The following is a 13662-nucleotide window of genomic DNA, read 5'->3' as shown; positions in this document are numbered from 1 at the left end:
TGTTAGAATGTACCGAAAGTACGAGGTGGAAATAGTTCACCTAGGTGGAACCCTGGTGTGGGTTAACCTATATGGGGGGAGAGTTAAGAGCAAGTTTGTATACGGGGGAGCTGGAGAGTCCAGCCCCACTCCATTAGCAAAGTGAGTCAAACAATTAAGAAAAGAACATTATAAGATATTAATATTTGTCAACCCATGGGCCCCAAAAGGGGCATCAACAAAACATACAGCAACATTATGAACGTAAATGTCTAACATAAAACAGTTGAATTTGACTACATACAATTAGAAAGTGGCATATTTCAAATGGTACAGGCCCTACTCCATATCAAATTATCATTATAACAGAAGGTAAGATAAGTAGAGTTAAATTCAATCTATCATATCGAACCTGTAGGATGCAACCATTGTCAAATAATTAGGCCTCTAAAGGGTCCCGATACCACCCTGTGGATTACTATAGGTCAGTCCAGAAGGGGGGTGGAATACCGGGAGACAGGCAGCACTACAGTTGGTGAGCTCAGATTTCAAAAGGGGGAGTTATCCTGTTGAGTTGTGTCCTGAGGCTGTTGTGTTTTCAACCTCTTGGGTCTTTGCTCCTTAACAGACCATTTGGGTGCAGTGACTCTTAGCTTAGAGCTAGAAGCAAGAGGGTCTCTCAGGTCATCTGTCATAAGCCCCCATTGTGTGAGAAGAGAAGTCCCTTGGGGGAGGGAAGTCACTGTGAATGTTTTGTTGTCTTTTGTTATTATTAATTTAGTTGGGTAACCCCACCTGTATTTAATATTCTCCCTGCAAAGAATTACTGTGCCTGGCTGGAAGTATCTCCGGTGCAGCAGAGTGTGCACAGAGAGGTCAGGCAACAGTTGGATGTCTTTAAACCGTTCCGATACCTGTGGCTTTCGAAAGGCCAGTCTGTCTTTGAAGAGAAAGCTATGGAAGCAGACTATAACGTCTCTCGGTTTCTCCTGTGAGACAGTTCTGGGGCGCAGGGCTCTATGAGCTCTTTCCATGGTGTCAGTCAGTCCATCCATTGGACCGAGGAGGTCTTTGAAAAGATCTTTTAAGTAGTTTTGAATCTCGTCCGGCTGAACATCTTCTGGTATTCCTCGAAACCTGACATTGCTTCTGCGAGCTCTGTCTTCCACATCTGCAAGTTTAAACTCCAGCTGATTGATCTGTTCCGCAAGGGATTCTGAGTAGGACAGCAGGTTTGTTTGGTCAGTGGCAATATCATCTTGTTTTCATTCCAGGGAGTCCACCCTATCACCGATCTCTGAAATGTCCTTGCGAAGTTCAGCGTGGTTATGCTGAATCTCTTTGGTTATGGAGTGAGTTTGGTTTGCAAGCATTTTTTTAAGAGTGGTTTCCGTGATAAAATGCTGTGGTCTGGCAGATGGCCATCTCCCATCAACTCAGAATCACTCTGACCCTCGTTAGATTCTTCCATTTGCTCTTTAGATGATTGCGTGAAATGGTCCAGGACCGTTTTTTTTTACAGATCCTGGGGTTTTCGGATGTCTCCTGGAAGTATGAGGCATTTTCATGTGGAGAGTGGGTACCATATACTGAACAACTGAGCTTAGATTAGAGGTAGACAAATAAGATTTGGGACCCTACGGGCTGACAGGGTAAAAAGGAACAATTTACATATACATTGATATTAGGGCGTATGGAGTAGGGCCAGACGCCTACCTGAAACCACTATCTCCCCATGGTGACACTTATGAGCAGAAATCTACCCTTTAGATCTTAATGTCTGTCTGAAAGAGCCGACTCAGGCAGAGAAAGGGGCCAGGCAGGCACCTTAGGCAATTTACGATTTACTAACAGTGAAATACCTAAATATATCTTGAAAGAGGTGCCCCCTTCGGACTCAGGGAGAGGGGGGTACGACCCGAAGGAAGGGGAAAAGGAAGATGGAAGTGACCAGCCCATGTGAGCGGGCCGGAAAGGGAGAGTCCCAAGGGGGTTTCAAACAGAGAAAAGTTAACACACAACTTCAGCAAAGTTCAGCAAAGATACATATAACAATTTCACTTGTTTAGTTTGTGCTAAGTGAGTGGGGAGTAGGTAGAGATAAGGGATAGGGAGCAAATAAGTAGAATGAGAAGCTAAACTTGCTTTCTCCCTTGACCTAGGGGGCTTCAAATAAGTGTGGGCAGCTTGGGCAAAAGCAACTATGGCCAAAGTGGGGGGCACTACGGTATAAGAGGCTATTATGAAGAGGATGGCATGTGTCAGTTAAACGTGGGTGAGGCAGGTGTGCATATAAGTAGAAGAAAACACTCCACTCCTCGCCTAGAGAGAAACACAAGCTGTCGCAGCAGCAACAAATTACAGCAATAACAGAAAAATGTCCCCTTTAAATAAGACTAATGTTCATCCTGTTAACACAGCTGCTGAAGTGCAACAAATGAGTATACCTTTATGTCCAGATATCAGGGAGAACTGCATAGAAGCCTGCAGGAGGCAAACCAGAGGTGGATGAGTCTGCAAAACTCTGAGGAGGCTTCAGGAATGTAGGAACCGTGCCTATGTATGCAAAAACAGGTTACCTCAGTTAATTCCCACTGTGTGTCTCCCAGAGACAGCCCTAACAGGAGAGGGGGACCCTTTTGTTTCACAGAAAAGGCTACTGGTCGCAGTTACTTAGTGCTTTTCACCCCCAGATGGCAAAAACAGGGATCCGGAACCTGAAAAGTTAATCTGAGGGGGCAGATCCGGATTGCAGTTTTAGTGACCCCCTGTAGTGTATAAAGGAGAGTTGTAGAGGTGGGGGATGCTGAGGGAGGGCAGTGTATAGGAAGTAAGGAGTCTCACCTAAGGTAGCACAGGGATGCAGCCTCCTGGGTTATCATGCACAGGCTGTGAAGTGCTATGAGACCGGTAGGCCAATGAGACAAAATGGCGGCCGTTCGCGCCTTGTTGGGCAGCAGGCGATGTTTCTAGCCAGAGCGGTAGATATAGAGGCAGCCGGGCTTTGTGTGGGCTTCCAAGCGGACCTCCTCCACAACAGAGACAGGCTCCGCAGGGCTTCCGTGCTGGCCCTCACCTTCAGCAGAGCCGGAAAGGCTAAGAGCCACGTGGGCGCACAGGCGCAATTACGAACAGGGCCTCACACAGGACTCAGTCTGGCAGCTTGGGTGATGTAACTGCACCGGAGCGGAGCCCCGACCCTCCGGTGCAGTAGTGATGTGTGGCTGGCCTTCTTGGCAGCGGTATATGTGAGGGGTACCCCTTGCATGTCCAGAGCAGGTTCCACGGCGATCCGGCCTCAGACTTCTGAAAGCTAAGTAGCAGGTATTGCCGGCCAAAGTGAGTGCCCTCAGGTATCTGGACCCCGGAGCGGAGCCCCGACCCTCCGGAGGATAAAGGCTTGGGTGTTAAATAGCGGGTGCTGTATATTGGAGATCTCCGTCACAAGTTACTAGGCCCAAAAGTAAGTAAGAGGTGCCGCCAGAACACCGCCAAGGAGTCTCTGAGAGGTCACTCTTGTGCAGGAGCACAAAGTTTAGTCAGCAAAAGTGAATTAAGACAGTTTGAGGAGCAAATATCACAGTATTTTGTGCTCTTCTTAGCAGAGCTCTATAAACATGCGACTGTCCTGAATGGCGGTTAGCTCCGCCCCCTGTAAACTTTTTTTTGAGCCGATAAAGCAGGAAAACTCCTATAGACAGTTAGGCATATGGAAAGCTGCAGCATTTGTGTTTGAATTTGTATTTGTTGTGGTTCAATATCCAAACACTTCTGTGTTTTTTCTGTTGATCCCTCACCTCTGTATCAGGGAAAAGAGCTTTTATATTGAAATGGTATCATGGCCACACTAACCTCGCTGTTCTCTACTTGCTACTGCGTATTTTTCATTAGAAATTGAAGAAATCTTTTAAAGTGTGATATATTCTTTGATTTATTGTTATAGCTCACATCTCCGATGGGAAGAGTAATGTGTTGGCACCTTGTAAATAAATGCTAATTATAATAAATATAATGCCCATGGCTATAAAAGACATGCTCTGTTATTTTTATTGGCTGCTTGATAATGTAAAATCACCAAGTAATTGTTACTCACACCAAAGGAGATTATTTAATGCAGAAATGAAAAATGCAGTGTGCCAACAGAACCAAGGATTTTGTATAATACATACATGTAAATGATATAACTTTTCGGAGTGCATCATATGCCTTTAAAACAGCACCCTATAAATCCACGTCCCCCAAAGTCTATTCAAATCTTCATAAATACCCTTTTCTTTCTGAGGTTGTATGTTTGTGTTGCAAAGATAAGGTAACAATATGTCATGTCTGAACAGCAATTGCTTTTATTTTTCCAAGGCATACACAACAGTGTATAGAGCTCTTGTTTTTGTTGTACAAGTATCCGCTCCGGATAGGACTAATGGATTTTCAAATTAGCATAAGGTACAGCCAGTATCGCAGTACTTTTCATTTAGTAGCATTACCATGAGTCTGTGGCTGGAAATGTTCATAGATACATAGGGACACCAGAAACAACATATATGCAGGAGCCTTTAAACCTACACAATGAATCTGACATTGTGAGCTGACCTTTGGCTATTGTTCAAGGTTTTACTGATTGAAGTGCTCTTCAGGCTGAGCCATTCTTAAAGGGATACTAACCCCTCATTTTTTTCTTTCATGATTCAGATAGAGCGTGCATTTTTAAGCAACTTTCTAATTTACTCCTATTATCAATTTTTCTTTGTTCTCATGTTATCTTGATTTGAAATAGCAGTAATAAAAGGTTAGGAGCCGGCCCATTTTTAGTTCAGGACCTTGGTAGAGCTTGCCAATTGGTTTGCTACATTTAGCCACAAATCAGCAAGTGCTACCCAGGTGATAATAGGAATAAATTAGAAAGGTGCTTAAAATCTCATGCTCTATCTGAATCATGAAAGAAAAACAAATTGGGTTTAGTATCCCTTTAAACAGAAATTATTATTAACCATTTGATAGAAAAGCTAAAGTTGTACCTCAGTAGCGACTGTGATGGTCAGTATTGCAGTGTGGTCTGGGGCCATAATAGCAGTCATTACTGACTGACATAGATATAGTTCCATTGCATTTTGGCTGAGTGACAGGACAGCTTTATAGGAATTAGATAAAAAGTAACGTGCTGGCATTGTAATGTAGTAGTGATCTTCTACTTCTTACTATAGGCAATAATGGCACAGTTACAGATTGCAGGGTCTCCGCAGAGCCTGTTGATGCTCTGGGTAAGCAGCTGAGATGCCTCTGCTATTGCTCTGCCACGGTTTTGTTTTTGTTAGTTTATTCACAGTAAATCTAGTAACTGTACTATTCCCATAGAGGTGCAGAATGTAACACATTTTAAGAGAACAAACCGATGCTGTCCAGGGTAGTGAAACAAAGTCAATTGTCTAAAATATTGAACATTTGCATTATAGAGCATAAATGTTTAAGGAGGTAGATATCTTACATCTATATTTAAATGCAAGAAACACAAATGTGTTCTCTACAAGCAGAGAATAACATTTCAATGGTTTCTGTTTTTGCAGGGTGCCAGGATAAAAACTAGCAGGCACTGAAAGGGTTGATGTTTTCAGAAGCATTAGAAATAATGCACGATTCCTAGCTATTCACTGAGCCAGCACAATGTGGGAGCTTTATTCTCAGCAATCACTCTGCTTTATGACGTCTCCTCCAGCCTCTCCATGGCTCGCTCTCTGAGCAGCTGTCATTAACCGCCATATTTATGATCCCCACAAAGGTTGCTCTATTAGCTCTCTGAGCCTGTAGCAGCTCGGCATGGGACCTTATGAAGATGGACTTCATCTGCAGACTAGAGATATGGAGAGAGGAGGAGGGAGCTCAGAACTGATGGAATTTGGGGGAGAATTCAGAAGTAATAGAGAAGAGGGAAAAAAATAGGCTAGTGAAAGAAAAGATAGACATAACAAAAGAGAGAAAGAGAACAATAAAAGAAGTCAGGAAAGGAAAATAAAGAATGAACTGACCGACAGACAAAGACAACCTTGCACTAAAGGTGACAGACAATGAGGTCTTGCAGATAGAGAGTCATATAAGGCTGCATAAAAAAATGAATGGACATGCAAATTGAGCAGATATTTTAAAGGGGAACAGTGTTGATTTTGGAGGGGCTATCAGGGGTTCCTAATTGCACTAGAGTTGGAGTCTAGAACCATTAAAACACAACAATGTTAAAGGACTGTTTGTCTGGTGCTGTAGATCCTTTGCCTTCCAGTGAAGTCAGCTGCAAAGATGTCTAGTAACATTGTATTTGTTTTTTAATACACTATGTTTTGTGCCAGAGAACTTTCCAGACTCCATTTATTCTAGCTGAGCCCTCACATACATTGCAAGGGTCCCACAGGCTATTATTAAATGACATGAAAATGATTACAGCTCTTCAAGCATTCAGCCAGAATATTGCTCATCACCCTCCCCCCCTCACCTCCTCACAGTTTGTTTAAATATGCTATTCTCTGATTCACAGAAAGGGCACAGGCAGGTGCCGAACATACATTATACACACTCATCATACATATTGCACACTTTATACATAGAATATTATATTTATTATGCAACACACATACCTACATGTTGCACAGTAGGCAAAAATTACTAACAGGAACTTGCACTCTCCAATCACACAGGCTACAATATAATCCTAAATAACCGATTCGCTAAAAGCCATTTGTTTCTCTAAAGTATCAAATTAAAAGAATCACATAGGACATAGCAGAGATTTGGTTGGGAATTTACCCATCTGACTTTCACAGGGCACATTCTCCTTACATACAGTTTATAAAAGCCTGCAAATTCATGTTTGCGTAACAGCATAGAATGAGACCCATGTCCAATCCTTCATCTCTTAATCTGCTATAAATCCGAGTCTCTCTTCACACCTTTAGCTGAGCTATATTTAGAATACAGTTTTGTTTATTTTCCTCAATAAATCTGTCATCACCATCTCTATGGGTAGATGATCCTTTAAAATATAGTGTACATTTTGTATAGGACTCCGGTCCAAGTAATTTGTTCTCTGTCAAAGTGCTGTCTGTCGGCATTTTACCAATCTCTATAATGTGTATTGATGTTTCTGTCATAGATCCTTCTGTACAGTTTCCTACATCTCCAATAACCTTCTAACACCCCTGATGCCCTTACTCAACCTATTTTATAATTATAAGAGATTATCACTAGCCTCATAAACCTACAAAAATTCTACAATAAGACCTTGAAGGGAGTGTGAGTTGGTTGCTGCAGGGTAAAATCTTTTCACGTCTTTTTTTCCCCTATCCTTCAGCTAAAGTAAATTTGTGTGTGTGGACAGAGCGCCTAAACTTATAGAGAAGGCTATGGTACTGGTGGGGGATCTGTCTATATTTCTAAGTCTAAATTCTTAACTGGAGGCGTTTAAAAATTGTTAATTACATCAAACAGATGGAAACTAGAGTATTTTTAAAACATATTAGAAACAGTTGAACATTTTAAAACATATTAAAACATGGATCCATGTGTACAATAAAAAGTCTTGTTTTATATGGAAACCAACTTTGTTGCTAGTGAGATTATGCCTGGGTTTAGGCAAGGTGGTCTACAAACACGTAGTTAGTTGTAATTTCCTTCTTATGTGTTGGGGATGTGAGTCTGACCAGACCCCAATGTTCTTAGTGAAAAACTGTATGTGAAACAATATATTTTGTTGAAAAAATATATATTGTGTTGAAAAAATCTAACTTAGTTTGTGAAAGAAGTGGTTATAGTGATGAACAAAGGCATATGAGATGAGAGGCAAAATATTGTGGAACCAAAAATTGATTAAAAAGCAAAAACAAAAACAAAAAGCAAAAGCTAAATTGTTAATTGTGTGATGTTTTGAGTTGTGCACAATAAAAATAGTGAAAAAAATTGTGAAAAAAATAATTTCAAATTGATGTTAAAAAATATAGTCAAAAATATATAGTCAAATCAGGGTTCAAAAAATATATAGTCAAATCAATGTGACCAACTTGTATTCCTGGTGGTGAGAATCTAAACGATGTCCCCAATTTTTCCAGATATCCTTAGGATGTATACCGTGGGTCCTGTGTTATCCTGTCAAAAAAAAAAAAAATAGTGCAGATTGTCTTTAAAAGTTGTGCTTAAATTGAAATTGGGCTTACCAGTTCAGAGTCAACGAATTTCAGCCTTAAGAACCAGGCCTTTTTCAAGGCTCCCCAACACATAAGAATTAAATTACAACTAACTACTTGTTTGTAGACTACCTTGCCTAAACCCAGGCATAATCTGACTAGCCACAAAGTTGGTTTCCATATAAAACAAGACACATCAGCTTTTTATTGTACACATGGATCCATGTTTTATTATGTTTTAAAATGTTCAACTGTTTCTAATATGTTTTAAAAATACCTGTCTGTTTGATATAATAAACAATTTTGAAACGCCGACAGTTAAGAATTTAATAGGCTAAGAAATATAGATAGATCCTCCACCAGTACCATAGCCTTCTCTATAGGATTATGCACTCTGTCCACACACACACATTTTCCCCATCTTGGTTAAACTAGGTAACCAACATTCAGAGCTAAGGTACATTTCTGGGCGCTTGGTCCAAACCCTTTAAACCACTTCAGCTAAAGTAACCTTGGCAGTCACATAAAGCCTTATTTCAAACCAGATGACATCTTGTTAGAGAATAACTGCCACTTGACCTCATTGACGCATGTAAATATCTTTTGCCTCCATTTGTTAACATTATCTACCCAAAACAGTAGTTAATGAATACTGCATAAGTAACCTTGGAAGAGACAGGCCACTAAATTGTCCTTCAACTACTAAATGCTAAAGAGGTTTTACTAGTCAAAAAATCTAAATAATTGATTTTGTTAATATTGTACACTTAAATTATTAGAGAATTCAGTTCAGTGGTATGATTTCAATTTGTTATGTAACCTAAAATATCTCTATTAAAATATTAAAATAAAACAGCCTACACTTTATCATATAAGATAAACATTTTTTAAATATTGTGGCCTAGATTACAAATGGAGCACACAAATATTATTGTTACTGTGTGTTAGTGCAATCAATAGTGTTTTTATTTTTGTGTTCATTCTTTTTTAGACATCAAACAGAAGTCTAAGGTATGCTAGCATCTGCATGCCACATAGGGCGGGTGCACTAAATCCCTCACATTATAAACTTCTATGGGGGCACGCAGTAAATGTCAGTGATAATCCGATGGTCCACTAAGCCAATGGTACACAAATAGTGGAGTTTATCTTATATCTATACTATTAATAATCATGGTTTATTTCAGGTCTCAACTACAGCTACATTTTAATGCAGTAGTTTGGATTGTGCTCGAGCACAATAAAGACTCTGATACTTCTCACTGTGATTTTGTATTGTTCTTAATAGATGTGTGCACAGGCAAAAGAAATCGGTTCGGCAGAAACTTTCATAACGAATATTTAAAAAAACATGGGTTTTTTTTATGTTCATTGCCCGTTCTATTCGGTATTCGTTTCATTTTAAACTAAATGAATACTGAATATTTGTGGAACATTTGCATTCATTTTCGTAAAACGAATGTAAATGTTCCTTTGCTATTGGTGCCCCAGGGCTCGCTAATAGGATGCTTAGAGCGGTGGATCCCAGGGCCTGCGCTAAACGACCTTCACCTTTAGTGTAGACTTGGTATTCACCATGCTAAACCCCCTGTTAGCGCACCCAGGGGCTCTGCGAAGAAGGATCAGGATAAGCGAGTCTCTCCTGTGTGCTACAGGAAAGTATTTTAACCCTCTAAGGTCATTTAAATGAAACAAATAAAAAAGAAAACAAACGAATACTGTCAAATATTCGTTGTCTTCCAATTTCGTTGTGCATTCGTGAAAACGACACATATATCCATGTTCCGTTAATGAATTGGCATTCATTTTGAAACAAATGCACATTTCAGTTCTTAGCAGGAGAAGCACCTGCACTATTGGTTGCTCTGCACTTGTAATTAAGACTTGAGTATATTGTTGCAAGATCCCTTATCTGGATATTTAGTGCACTCATAGTTCCATTAAATTCATCATGGCTTTTGTTGTGGTTTTCAAATTTTAAACCTTTCCAATCCAATTGAGAACCTCACTGTATACCCATTCATCAAAATCGTTTCAAATGAATTGGTAGTACAATAAAAACCTTATACTCTGCATGGAGACAGTTGGGCAGCAGTATTTCTAATCCATCAGAAAATAATCTATTAGCTTTTCACATTTTTCAGGTTATTCAGCCTTGACCTGTTGAGAACCCATATTTTATGACTGTTTGCATTCAAGTCAAAATAAATTTATATGATTAAGATAGAGCATGCAATTGCAAGAGACTTTTACATTTATTTAAATTGTCAAATGTAGTTTTGTTTTTATCCTTTCTTTGAAAACATACCAAGGTATGTTTAGAAACAGCAAAGCACTGCTGAGAGCTAGCTGGTGATTGGTGCCTCAGGCCTATTATCACTGGCTGTATAACTAGGTGCCAGTGGGCCTGACAATAGCTCTTTATTTACCTTTGCAAAGGTAAATAAATACACAGTTATATTCAAGTGCCACATAGAAAATTTTCTTTGTTACAAGTGCCACATAGAAAATTTTCTTTTTATACAAGTGCCACATAGAACATTTTCTTTGTTACAAGTGCCACATAGAACATTTTCTTTGTTACGCGTTTAAAGTTTTTGTGCATAGTCATTTTGCAATTTTATTATTTAATTGTATTAATCAAATCACACTTCTAACCCCCCTAAAACTAGCAACTAAAACCAATATGATCATCAGAATGTTCATCTGTGATTACAATTAAGTGTTTGGATATTTAAATAATGTTAATAAATTGCATAAACTGTATGTATTGATTCAAATTGGGGGCTATTACAAGATGTATTTCATACATTTATACTGAAAACAAAATACAGCTTTGTCATCATGTTTTTTTTTTTTTTTTGCAGTTTTCAGATAGTTATATTGCTACTGTGATTGTTGAGAATTCTAAACAGCTTTTCTAATAATGTATATTAAATGTTTCACTGGCAGCAAAAGGTTAAGTGCATGTAGTTGGATATGTTCTCATGGGGGTGCTGAGAATGCAATCTTCTCGGCTGGGAAAAGGGCCATTACTCGGTAGGGAGGCTAATCACTTTTCTAAATAACAATGTTGTATGTGCAGAACTAAGCGCACTGCCTCTTTAAGATCAATTCACCTGCATGAAGCAATCACAGCTGGGAGCCTGACGGAACCAATGTCATTGTCCCACACATTATAAGCTTTTATAACCAAGCTCTTGTATCTTACACAGCAGAACATACAGGTAATTCCATAACAGATGAAGATGCTCTCATTTTCCAGACGCATTTAGCAGTGCTGTGAGGTTTAATGGACTAGCAATCTCATAAGAACATATTTAGTGCAATAATTCAAATATGTATAAATTATTAAAAACAATTTAATTTTAAAGTGTAAAAATCATGTTTAAAAAAAAACAAACAAACATACTAGTACCAAATTATTTATTCTCTTAGGCTTTCATGAGATCTGCTCTCTAGAAATTTTGACTTTTTTGGATATAGGCACCACAGAAATCTGGGGTTCCTTATCGACTAATGACAGTTGGCAGAAAAAACTAAATATTGAACTATTTCTGCATATTAAAAATATATTGTGCATTAAAGGCACATTATAATCAAAATTAAATGTACATAAGTGTATTTCAACTTTGAAGGCAGTTTTTCAGCATACTATTAAAAGTTATGAATGTTTCAGGGGCATATGTAAATAAACTTGTCCAGTGCACCTATTTTATAGCACTGCACCTGTTATTTTTATAGGTGACAAGTATTGTGCCAGCGATAACTCTCTGAGCAGGTGCAGTGGCAGTATTTGAATGTGAGTGCATTGGACATGTCTTAATTCCTTTGTTATTGAAACCGTTTTGCACAGTATTGTACGTTTCTCTTATCTTTACAAATCCTGTGAAGCAGATTTGTATAGCCTTTCCTCATCTCCTCATATAAGAGAATAACACAATAATAATATGTTGGATAAAAAAGTCCTAAGGTAAATCTCAGAGCCTAGCAATAATGAATAGTATATTACTGACATAGAAAAAACATCACAGCCGGATAAAACATCAGTGTACGATAATGAATAATTGATGTGAGTCGTGAGCAATTAATCAATGTAAACTGATTTCACAAATATGTAAAACAGTAGGGATATTGAACCTTTAAATTCAATTTTAAAAGGGTCATTAAAATATTTTTTTAATTCATTAGAAATTAACCATTGTATTAAAAAGATCTGCATACAAAATAAATGTTGATCAGTATTTTAAACTCATTTTGTTAACAAAATATCCATTATTTTGCAGTCTAGGGACACAACCCTAGAAAAACCTCTTCAGTGTTTTGTTTTGATCTTATTTTCTTTGCTGTGGCCAATTAGGGACAAATATCAGCGAACTTCTGCACCTATCAAGCAATCATTGTTAAGTGTTCTGAATTCCACAGAATGCACTGCAGCTTTTCTGAGGGGAATTGTAAAACTACGTTTTTCTGATTTAAATTGCAGAATAAATCATCAGCCTAAATAATTAATGAATGGCAAAGTGTTTTTTTCACTGTATAAGTATTAAAATTATGGTAAAATTTGAGTTTAATGGCCCTTAAAAAAACAAAATAATTGTACTAAAGAATTTGACTAAGAAAAAAGCACATTAACCAACCAATCTTCATCAAGTAAATCTATGCAACTTTCTTTCTACTCATCCTTGAACTAGATTACCCTCTGGCTGACTGATTTATTATTATTGGTTTCAGGGACCAACAAGCCTGCTTTTTTTCAACTCAGGTTTTTGTTAGCCTGAAGTTCTGAACCTATTTAAAAAAATGCCCAAACCAAAGAATCCCTTTATGTACAAAATGTCATCTCAATATCAGCTCCAATGTTCCAAACTATGCTGTTACCAACTGGGCTTGCTTCCATCCTTTAAAATAAGGGACCTGCATTGGAATTTTATTGTCAATCTCAGGACTTTCTATGAGTTTAGGGTGATTTATCCTCTTAACAACATCCAACATACCTTACCTAAGGGTGTAATAGCACAGGTTTCATTGCTGTTGGCAAGACCAATGCTGTTACAGCCCTGAAAACCCATTATGAGGGTTAACTCTTCCATCACAGAGGTTAAGAAGCAGCAGTTTTATGAAATAGACTGCACTGCAAGGGCTCCAAAAACAGCCTCTGTTGCTTCATAAATGAAGCCCTAAGACTCTTTTGTAAGGTGTACTGTAATTATATTGTCCTTAAAAACATGATGTACCACATACGACTATTAAGGACTCATTTAATGATACCAAAGAGAGATCTGGCTTTAACAGAAGCATTTGAAAGGTTGTATTGAATTGACATTTTTTAGCATAGTGGTTGCTTGTTAAATCAAACCACTGGACCAAGTCAAAGTAATGTTCTATCACGGGTTTCTTTTTCCAATAGTCACAACCCAGTTTATGAGAGTTTGGAATACTCATAATTTTTTACATGCCAGTAGAGACTTTTTCCCACTTGTGTATATATTGTCTTTAATGTTTCAAAGAAATATTTAGT

Source organism: Bombina bombina, chromosome 1, assembly GCF_027579735.1.
Source record: "Bombina bombina isolate aBomBom1 chromosome 1, aBomBom1.pri, whole genome shotgun sequence".
Taxonomy (NCBI): Eukaryota; Metazoa; Chordata; class Amphibia; order Anura; family Bombinatoridae; genus Bombina; species Bombina bombina.
This window is presented reverse-complemented; position numbering follows the sequence as displayed.